The sequence below is a fragment of the Rutidosis leptorrhynchoides genome, chromosome 4 (assembly GCF_046630445.1).
Source record: "Rutidosis leptorrhynchoides isolate AG116_Rl617_1_P2 chromosome 4, CSIRO_AGI_Rlap_v1, whole genome shotgun sequence".
Taxonomy (NCBI): domain Eukaryota; kingdom Viridiplantae; phylum Streptophyta; class Magnoliopsida; order Asterales; family Asteraceae; genus Rutidosis; species Rutidosis leptorrhynchoides.
Genome location: NC_092336.1, coordinates 126,172,103 through 126,184,154, shown reverse-complemented (window position 1 = coordinate 126,184,154; position 12,052 = coordinate 126,172,103).

Genomic DNA, 12,052 nt, shown 5'->3' with positions numbered 1-12,052 from the left:
GAAGGAGATGAAGGTACGGTGTGTGTTTGGAAAAATCTAGAAATGGGAGGAAGAACACAGTACACTAGTCACTTAAGTGAGGTTAATTCCCAGACTGTGCAACACACGGGTATTTATCAGTTATCTGATATCTTTCGTTCGTTATTTGGCAACCCAAACGAGGTTCAGATTAAATAAACAAACCTGTTCTGTGACCCTTGTCACAAACTGGTCCTAACCACATCATCAAATAATAATAAATGTTAAATTAAAATAAAAGCATATAATAACACAACATAAACTTAAAGACAAACTAGTAATCTTACAGCTAGGCCCACTCGAGGATGTTACAAATCTACCCCCTTAAGAAGATTCCGTCCTCGGAATCTTGTCTACCACAACAAAAAAAGTCACGGGTTCTACTCACATTCACTGTTCTCTAATCTAAGTGCTAGTCAAACGTACGATACACATGTACTCTAACACACATAGTCGGTTAAATCACCACCAGGGTCTTTCACATCAACAAAATCAACAAATTCACTCACCAAAATCAATAACCAAATTAAAACCCTTATCATTTAAAACCAACCACCGTTTCTAACAAGATGTAAAGGATAACTAACTCTCATGACAAACACCGTCAATAATAATTATGGTTACCACAAGGTTCGTAGTTCTAACAATCAGCATTCTCAATTTCCACGGTCCTTTCATAGATCAAGGTCCATATCCAATCACTATGTCATCTGTTATCAACAAATTACTCATTTTGTCATAGCATCTATCTCTTTTACGCAGTTATCTTTCTTAAAAATTTCTAAGTACATGCAACAGATATTCATCTAATTCACTAAATGCGAATCATACAATACAATAGTCAGACAATTTACTACACAATTGACCATAGTATCACACTCTTCTCTTGCACATATAAGTAAGTACCATCGGCCAATCATATTCCAAAAGCTGCGCAAGTCATTTTCTATCCGAGTTATAAGATAAAAGGATAACAACTCATCAGTTCAATACCATCTACCGTTAGACTCCTTTTAAACAGGAAACAACACATAGAAAATACATCGATCCGTCATCGATTCTAATAAATTTTCACACTTTTTCCCTAGTCATAGGTAACTGTTCACCATTTAACCCATCAATTATCACTAACATCTTGGTTTCCGTCAATTTTCCACAAAGAGTTCTACATTAGAACGACCATTGCACATCGCACATCATAAAGACGAATGGAAATCCACTTTTAATCCATCATATGTAAACCATATCATCAGGTTACGAGATTACCCATTAGATAACTCCATCGAATTTTCCAATTCAATTCATCTAAACCATCAATTCGGCGTCATCACATTACTTGAAAACACTTGCTCAATCAATTCCCGCAATTACTGAACCACAATGTCAATACTAGTTCACTAAACATACCCAAATTTGTAGTTACATACCCATTACTAACCCGGTATTTATGAATTTAACCACAATTCTCGCAAGAATATTATTATATATATACTCAATAATCCGTCGACTAGAATATATCTCTGATCATCTCTTCAACAATAAGAATTATTACAAACACGATTCTCAAACCACTTTCAATCATACCATCAATGATTTATACTAACGGATATCCACTTATACTGTTATGACACGGTTATTAACAAGTTATATCCATCAAATAACATCAGCATACAAATCGGACACCACACACTACCTCAGTAAGGTTATCACTTGGTTAAAACTCCATCAAGATTCGCAATTTAACAATGTTTAACCAATAATAAACCAATATCTAATTCCAGTCCAACGATCAATACCAAATCTGAAAGTCAACTTATGATCAAAATCCTCTAAAAATTGCAATAAACCGACATTAGAGGAACTTCCACTAATAAATATCAATCATTATCCATCAAGTTTATTTCTTTACAAAGATTTCATATATACATAATCAAACTATAGTTTACAATCCATCGAAACCATATATATACTAAACATCAATTATCATCTTATTCTTCACTTGCTACGTCTCCTCCGACTCCCAAAACTACTGCATGATTTACCATGATGTATTTTTGTTAGCCAGACATAATACATCATCCTAAATCATATTTTCATTTCGAGTATTTCGGAGCAAGACCCTAATCAAGTCTGTCAATCTATCACAGTATGTTCCTCTGGTCACTGAAAGTTACAATCCACTAATACAAATTTATTATAATGTAAAGTTTCTAACTGGATCATCTGATTACAACTAGCTTGGTATACTAACGCACCTGTCACAATCATACTGTTCAAATTTACCCAATTGATCCACTTTTGCAAACACACTGGTAAATCCTGACATTTCTATTCAAATCCTCTCTAGTTACAACTGTTAAATGAAGAAGTTATAGTTTCCTCATAACATGATATCATCAACCAATAACTAACCCCATCATTACCATTCATATCCCTGGTGATTACAATCGTCAAGTACAAATGTCACACAACTCTCAAAGTATAGGAATATATTAAATCATACCATGCAATTCCAACGATGTTCCAATCACAATTCTAAGTCAAAAGTCACATATTCTCTAAAGAGTTCACACGGTTCACCTCCCACATTCCCGCCGTATATAGTCACAACTGTCAACTAACGAGATCTCACTACCGTTGGAAATAATCATGGTCAAACCATACCAATTTACTCTAAGAAAACACTAGCCACAATATTCCCAAAACATCGTCCGACACTTACACTGATCTTGAAGTCAACAATACAATTATTATCCAATCTAAAGTCAAGTCAAAGTCTGTCTCTATCTCCTCAAGAGACCAAATAAGGAAAGCCTCCCCCAATAAAGTTCTAAGGACCATCCACAAGGTCATGTTAAACCAAAGTAGGAAGATAGTTCTACTTGACAACCCTACAGGTTCCACACAACAAGTCCAAGCATATAATATCACTACTAGGCTAGTCACCTACTGTTTCAGTCACAGTCTGTAAACCTACAGACTACATATCATATGGCCACAAACTAAGGTACAAGTCTCGGGTCAAGAAATAAGGGAACTACTACCTAAACAGTCCCTACTGGTCACTACGTGTGTCCAACCAGTCAACGGTCTATGGTAAAGAGAAAGACTTCTTACAAGTCTTAATTAATACAACCAAAGTACGCATAACAGTATCAGATCAAATCCGGACTAACAGGACAATCTAAATCAGTCATACTAACCAATACCTAAAGCATGGTACTTAACAAATCTAACATGTTGCATACAATAAATGTAACGACCCTGGATTTTCCAACGTTTATTTATTAATAATTATTATTAATACTTGTGATTTATTGAATGTATTGTTTATATACATTTACTTGTTACCGCGATTAACTTTGAATGCCCGAAACGACTTTGTGACACACGTACATTACACGAATAATATTTTCGAGTATTATTTACATTCATGATTAAGTTTTATTAATTATTTTTAATTAACTATGGATACTAGTTAATTACTTGGGCTTTTGTTGGATTAACTTATTAAATACTTGAACTTGGGCTTTGATTAGTGTTAATGGACTTAAGAGCCTACTCTACTCACCTTAATGGACTTATTAGCCCATTACACATGTAAGTATCATATTAAGATTAAACTAGATGGATTAAGTTGCATGGAATCTAGTTACATGTTACTTCCCATGCAAATACACCTTATGACCAACTTTTGAACCTTTACATGCAAGAGACTTGTGGGTTTTTCCTTTCCCCTTCTCCACTTACAAACCGTCGGCTCTCATAGAGTGGGAAGGAGTTTGTTTCATTTTTTTTTATTACTTCAAGCACTAGTTCACTTATTCTCTCACATTTACTCATACACTCTTACTTGCTTTTTTTCTCTCAAACACTTCTCCCATTTTGCTCTCTAAATTGTAAGTAGCAAGAACTTCTCTTCTTCCTTTTCTTTTGTCCAAAACCGAAACCAAACAACACCTTCATCATCATCATTCTTTGTTTTTTGTTTGTTACTTGATCTTAGTTGTTGTTACTTACTAGTTACTAAGAACCAAACTCTTTAGTTTGTTCTTCATATTATCTTGTATTAACAAGAACATACAAGAACTAAACTCTCTAGTTTATGTTCTACATTTAATGTTTGAAAGATTGAAAGTTCATGTGTTGTTAAACTCATACTTGTAATTCATGTTAGTAAACTTAAAGTTTACTTCCTTAAAGATCAAGACTTTGGCTTGAATCTTTAAAGTATGAACAACCATGAATTGTTACTTGTTTATTTAGTTTATAACTTCATTTCCTTGCACTTTAATTTTGTGATTATGGTTGTTGTTGGTCAAATGTTACTAGTTAACTTTGATCTCATTTTTCTTGAACTAAAGTTAACTTTAAAAGTTCAAGAACATGAAAGTATAACTTTTTAGTTATAACTTCATACACTTATGTTAGATTTAACTTAATAACTTTAGATCTAGACTTTTGGGTCTTGGATCTTCAAGATCTAACTAAGAACTATGTTCTACAACTTAAGATCTTGATTAGTTAGTTCACTTTCAAATTTGTAGTTCCATATTACTTTTATAACTCTTGTATGTGTTGGATCTAAGGTCTTGATGTAACTTTGGTTCATCAAACATCATACAACTCTTAAGTGAGTTGTTCTACATATCTTAGACTTACACTAGTGTCATGATAGTCAAAACTTGGTTAATATTACTTTTATAGTTCATGTATGTGTCGGATCTAAGATTTTGATGTAACTTTGGTTAATGAAGCTACTTGCAACACTTAAATGAGTTGTGCTACATGTCTTAGACTTACACAAGTTTTATTATGGTCAAACCTTGGTTAAAATGATGCAAACACATCAACGATTTGTACACTTGAAGCTATATGCATCAAGGATGAGAACCGTGATAAGCATCGAGCACCAAGAACCCACCAGAACCTACTGTTTACTATTTTCTGGAACAGACCCGAATACCTGGGCTACTGTAAAGTTGATTTTCAGTTATCTCTGTTCGAGTAGATAATTTTTCATTTAAGACTCGTCTTAATCCGAGTTACGGTTTAGGATCTATGGTCCTCCGAACGTCACTATGTCCTTTTAACGTTGTGCTGAAAATTCGGACCTACTCGCACTTAGACCGATGCCACGGTCAAACGAAGACGAGTTTGCTTCTGGAATTTTTACCACAACTAAAGGACTCATATACGGAGCCATGGCCACTGGTCTCACCTTATTTCAGTAGGTATAGAAGCCGTGGTGACTGACCGAAGTCAGCCTTTGTTTTAAACTCTTTTCATGAATGAAACTTACGTTACACCTTTTGTTTGATGATGATTGATGATGACCCTTAAGACCTTATTTACATACTTTTAAACCTATTGGGATGATTTACTGACTTAGTAATATTTGAATTAGGTTGAGGACTTTCCGGACCTACGTACTTGCTTACTTCCCAACTCGAGTTTACCACTACTTTACCACTGTGAGTTATAGCATCCCTTTTTTACTTTAACTATTTTGGGAACTGAGAATACATGGTCATTTTACATTTTACATACTAGGCACGAGTACTTAAACTTTATATATGTGTAGGTTATACAATGGCAGAAACTTTCCCTTTAGCTCGGTAACGTTTAGTCATTGGTTTTTGAACCGGTGAACTCGAATCTTAGATATGGATCCATAGGGTTTGACATCCCCACTCGGGCTAGTCGCGCTAGCATTTAATGAGTGTTTAATACTTTGTAAACATACGCACTCTCCAAGTGTACTTTCAGGGGGTTATAAACATTAAGTTAGTTACCAAGTACCCACGGTTAAACATATACTTTATCATACTGTTTTGAAACGCTCTTTGTAGCACTGAAATCTCATGGCCTACCTTACATACTGTTATACTTAAACTAAAGCTCACCAACCTTTGTGTTGACGTTTTTAAGCATGTTTTTCTCGGGTGCTTAAGGTTGATTCTGCTGTGTACTAGTCATGCCTCATAGACTCCCGCTGTGCTTTACTAGAGATGTCACCGCATGAACTACTTTATCTTGCATTCAAACTTTAATACATTTGAACCATGATTTGTAACGACCTGAGGGTCACGTACTATTTCTAATTACTTATGTTCATTGAGGCATACTTTTGATGTAAAACATTTGACGTTGTTTATGACGTCACCTTTTATCATGAATGCAACTTGTTTTGAAAATGCATATAGTGTTTGACCTTGTAATGATCCTGTTGTTGATGATTCGTACACGATGGTTTTGTACGGGGCATCACATTTGGTATCAGAGCATTGGTTGTAGGGAATTAGGTTGCATTAGTGAGTCTGGACCGACCCGAGTAGGATTTACTAATAGGACTAATCTACAACTTGCTAGTTTACTTGTTTCCGCTGAACTTGCTGCATGCTGCTGCTTACTTTTACTGCTATATGCCGTATGTTATTACATGATTTCACTACTGCATTCTATTATCTGCTTTCGATTGCATGATATTTGTCGTTATTGTCATGCTACTTACTGTTATACATGATCTAGACTGTTGTAGTTACTTGGCCTAATACGTGCTTGCTTTATGACTTTATGACATGGAAAATTTATTTTTCCTTGTTCAGATGTCGAATATTCCACTTGCTATCATTTTGGGCAGCGATTCAGACACTTCAGCCACTTCACCTGCCACTGTTGCCGATCCCCCGATCCCGTCGGTGACACACTCTAGTGACATAGGCGCTTCGTCCTCCGGAGCTAGTAGTCATGCGCCTGCCCCAGTGGGTACTGCAGACGGAGCCCAGGACCTCCCGGCAATTCCAGCTCCACTTGCCCCGGTACCTCAGGAGCCACAGCACCATCCCGGTGGTGTTGTGATTCCCGCAAAATTTGGGGAAGGTCCATTCCGTAATCAGTATCGTCATTAGTGTCGACGCGCTCCTGATGGACGTTTGGTGCCGATCCCGCCTTTCAGATACCGACAGATGATGGCCGCCCGAGGAGAGCCAGTACAGCCACCCGTGCAGCCACCTCCACATGATTTAGATGACCTGTCATCCGACGACTCATCCACAGACGACTCTAGTGACGAGGATTCCACCGATGACTCCGACGAGGAGGACCCCGATGATGCACCTGTACAGCCACCCTCCACCCCGCCGAAGAAGCGGTACCGTTTCGATGGTACCGTCATTCCAGGGATCAACGGAGGTCGAGCATTCACTGACGCATATGGTCGGCGTCGTAGGGTTACCGCCCGTAAGCGGCTTGTGCCGTATCCTGCTAACCCCTTCATCCGTAAGCCTTACCGCTTCGCAGCCTCTACTTCTGGAGCCAGACCGTCTGCACCACCAGCTCCACCAGCACCACCCGTACCGACTGCACTACCTGCCCCACCCACTCCCTCTGTCGAGGAACTGATGAGGGAGGTGGAGATCCTCCGTGCTCGGGTAACTGAGCTCGAGGACCAGATGTCCCACGTATTGGACATCCTACACCCACCATCACCGTAGGGCTTTTGTAGTAGATTTCATTATGTAATCTAGTTGTAGTTTTATGTTTCACTTATGTATTGTAAGAACCTATACAAATGTATGCAACTTATTATTATTAATGAATGGAACTTTGCGTTATTTAATTCTTGCACGATGTTCTATTTACGTTACTGTATGATTCTGTGGTATTTGTACCTGGATTGTATTACTTAATAAACATGTGATGTGTTGATTCCATGTTGGTTACCATATACTGTATTATTACTATTTGAATACTGGGTTTTGACTTGAGTCAAAATTTTTGTTTAGAACACCATGGCCAACGGACGATCCACACCTACCGCAGCCCAAATGGAGGATATGATCAATGAACGAGTCACCGCAGCTTTAGCAGAAAGGAACCTCCAAGCTCCACCGCCACCACCACCGGTTATTCAACCCATTCGTAATGGGTGCACGTACAAGGAGTTCCAAAGCTGCAAACCCCACAACTTCAGTGGAACAGAGGGGCCGGTTGGTCTCACTAGATGGTTCGAGATATTAGAATCTGTGTTTCGAGTTAGTAACTGTTCAGAGGCGAATAAAACCAAGTTTGCTTCATGCACTCTGTCTGACGGCGCACTAACGTGGTGGAACACGTTAGCTTAAGCAAAAGGTATTGATGAGGCATTTGCTACCCCATGGGAGGAATTCAAAGGGGCCCTGATTGAAGAATATTGCCCTAGGACCGAGATCCAAAAGACGGAGATTGAGTTTATGCAGTTGAAGGTTGTAGGGAACGACCTCGATGGGTACAATCGTAGGTATTTGGAACTAGCCCTGATGTGTCCTACCATGGTCACCCCGGAATTCAAGCCTATGGAGAGATACTTGTGGGGACTTTCTAAGTCCATTAAGGGAAACGTCACCTCGTCCAAACCACCTAATGTCCCGAAAGCGATGCGCATGGCGCATACTTTAATGAATCAAATCATCATTGATGAACCGGAGAAGGCTAAGTCTGAAGCGGGTAGTAGTGAGAAGCGCAAATGGGATAACAACAGGGGAAGGACCTATGATCAAAAGTCGGCGAAACGACATGAGGGTTTCAGAGGAAACAACAACGGTGGAAACCCCAATCCGAACACCAACTCAAACCCCAACTACAAGGGTACCCTACCACAATGTAAGAGGTGCTACAAGCACCATACTGGGTATTGTAACGTTGTTTGTGAAAAGTGCCAACGGACTGGGCATATCGGTAAGGACTGCAAGGTCACCACTTTGAATGGAAAGCCGAACACCAATGGACCTAAAAAGTGCTACGAATGCGGACAAACGGACCATTTCAAAAATGTGTGTCCCAATAAAAGAAAATACGGCGGACCACCCCGTGGTAGAGCTTTCAACGTTAATGCAAGGGATGCACGCGAGAATCCCGACTTGGTGACAGGTATATTCACTATCAACAATCTATTAGCTTCTGTCTTATTTGATACTGGTGCCAATAGAAGTTATGTATGTAGACACTTTTGCGATAAGATTAATTGGTCGTTAGTCCCGTTAAAGGAAAGTATGCTTGTAGAGGTAGCCAATGGAAAACATGAGAAAGTTGACCATATTAGTCGAGGAGCTATTATCAACATAGCTGGTGCGGAATTCGAAATTGACTTAATACCTATCAAATTGGGAAGTTTTGACGTTATTGTGGTTATGGATTGGTTGACCAAGATAAAGGCTGACATTATCTGTGGAGATAAAGATCTTCGTATACCACAAGGAGATGGTGAGCCACTGATCATTTACGGAGAGAGATGTACCTCGAAGCTGAACCTCATTAGTTGCGTGAAAGCGCAAAAGATCATGAAGAAGGGACGTCTTGCTGTCCTAGCACATGTGAAAATGGTAGAAACCGAGGTGAAGAGTGTGAACGACGTTCGAATTGTGAACGAATTTTCCGATGTCTTCCCTGAATAATTGCCTGGATTACCGCCGCCGAGAGCAGTAGAGTTTCAGATCGATTTAGTGCCAGGAGCTGCACCTGTAGCTCGCGCACCTTATCGGCTCGCACCTTCAGAAATGCAAGAGTTACAGAGCCAGTTACAAGAACTGCTAGACCGTGGATTCATCCAACCAAGTTTGTCGCCTTGGGGCGCACCTGTTTTATTTGTGAAGAAGAAGGATGGATCCTTTCGCATGTGTATCGACTTCCGTGAACTCAACAAATTGATGATCAGGAATCGGTATCCTCTTCCCCGCATTGACGATCTTTTTGATCAACTTCAAGGATCGAGTGTTTACTCCAAGATCGATTTGCGATCCGGTTATCACCAGTTGAGGGTGAAGGAAAGCGATGTGATGAAGACTGCATTCAGAACTCGTTATGGTCATTATGAGTTTCTTGTAATGCCATTCGGATTAACCAACGCACCTGCCGTGTTCATGGATCTCATGAATCGTGTCTGCAAGCCATATCTGGATAAGTTCGTTATCGTCTTCATAGATGATATCCTCATCTACTCCAAGAGTGAAGAAGAGCATGAGCAACATCTTCGATTAGTAATTGAACTCTTGAGACAAGAGCAACTTTATGCGAAATTCTCCAAGTGTGAATTTTGGCTGAAGGAAGTCCAATTTCTGGGACATGTTGTGAGCGACCAGGGTATCAAAGTTGACCCTGCCAAGATTGAAGCTATCAGCAAGTGGGAAACCCCCACTACACCGACGCATATTCGCCAATTTTTAGGTCTCGCCGGTTACTATCGAAGGTTTATTGAAGGTTTATCTCTGATTGCGCGTCCTTTGACTGCGCTGACTCACAAAGGGAAGAAGTTCATTTGGGAACCCACACACGAATCAGCATTTCAAACTTTGAAGAAGAAGTTAACCACCGCACCTATCCTATCACTTCCTGAGGGCAGTGACGACTTTATTGTTTATTGCAATGCATCAAAAAGTGGTTTTGGTTGTGTACTAATGCAAAGATCAAAGGTTATTGCCTATGCTTCTCGTCAACTGAAGATTCACGAACGGAACTACACTACCCACGATCTCGAACTTGGAGCCGTTGTCTTTGCGCTCAAATTGTGGAGACACTATCTTTATGGAACTAAGAGTACTATCTTCACCGACCATAAAAGTCTCCAACACATCTTTGATCAGAAGCAACTGAATATGAGACAGTGTCGATGGATAGAGACGATGAACGATTATGATTGTGAACTTCGTTATCACCCTGGCAAGGCCAATGTTGTAGCTGACGCTTTAAGCCGAAAGGAGAGGACGGAACCTCTTCGTGTTAGGGCTCTGAACATCACCATCCATTCGAATCTCAACAGTCAGATCAGAGTAGCCCAAGATGAGGCTCTCAAGGAGGAAAATATATCTCATGAACACTTGAACATACTTGTCTCTCGATTCGAGGTTAGGGAGACTGAACTCCGATGTTATGCTGGAAGGATTTGGGTACCTTATTATGGAGATCTACGAAGCCTTATATTAGATGAAGCCCACAAATCGAGATATTCGATTCACCCCGGAGCGGGTAAAATGTACCACGATCTTAAAGAACAGTATTGGTGGCCGAATCTTAAGAAGGACGTTGCAACTTATGTTGGGAAATGTTTGACTTGCTCGAAAGTTGTGACGATCGCTCCAAATTCATATGGACGAACACATCATTCATTGATTTCATTACGAGGTATTTGACCTCTATATGATACATTTTGTAAACATTGCATTCTTTTGAAAAGGCACACCATAAATGAATATTTAAATCAAAGGTTTTCGACATCTGATGATTTCTACATATAGACAATCACCATAAATAATAGTTTACAACAGTACTTCCGTTGACAATGCAGTCAAAATAAGATACATGGTGATGATTTGGTGAATGCAACGTTTCCTTGAAAAATATGTCATGTAAGACTCCATGCACATTGCTTGTCTAACATCTAAGCAAACAGCGGAAGACTTCTAGGAAACCTGAGAATAAACATGCTAACAAGTGTCAACACAAAGGTTGGTGAGTTCATAGTTTTAATGTTTCGTATAATCTGTATATAAAGGTGGATCACAAGATTTCAATTGTTTTATCCAGAAACGTTTATCAAAATATTCTACAAGATTGAGCACCCTGGTAACTAAGCTTTAACGTTATAATAATTACCCCTGTTTTAACATACATGCAACCAACATGTACAATACACGCAAACCAACGTGTACTAAACTCGAATAGCATACGTCTGTTTTATAGTTCAGGCTAGGGTTTCTATACCTGGAATAGACGGGGATGTCAAGCCCTATGGATCCATATACCTCTATTCGCGCCCATCAGTTCTTATAACCGACAGTTACCAGTTACCAAAGCTAAGGGATTTTTGGTTCAAACTCAGTGTAGAACTTAGTATGTACTTGTGTCCATTGCGTTTAAAATAAAGTGCATGTATTCTCAGCCCAAAAATGTATTGAGTTAAAGGGATCATATGAAACTCACCTTAGCAGCATATATAGTCGTTCACCAAAATGTGACCGAAACTCGGATTACCAAATAACCGTAGATCTCAACCTAGAGA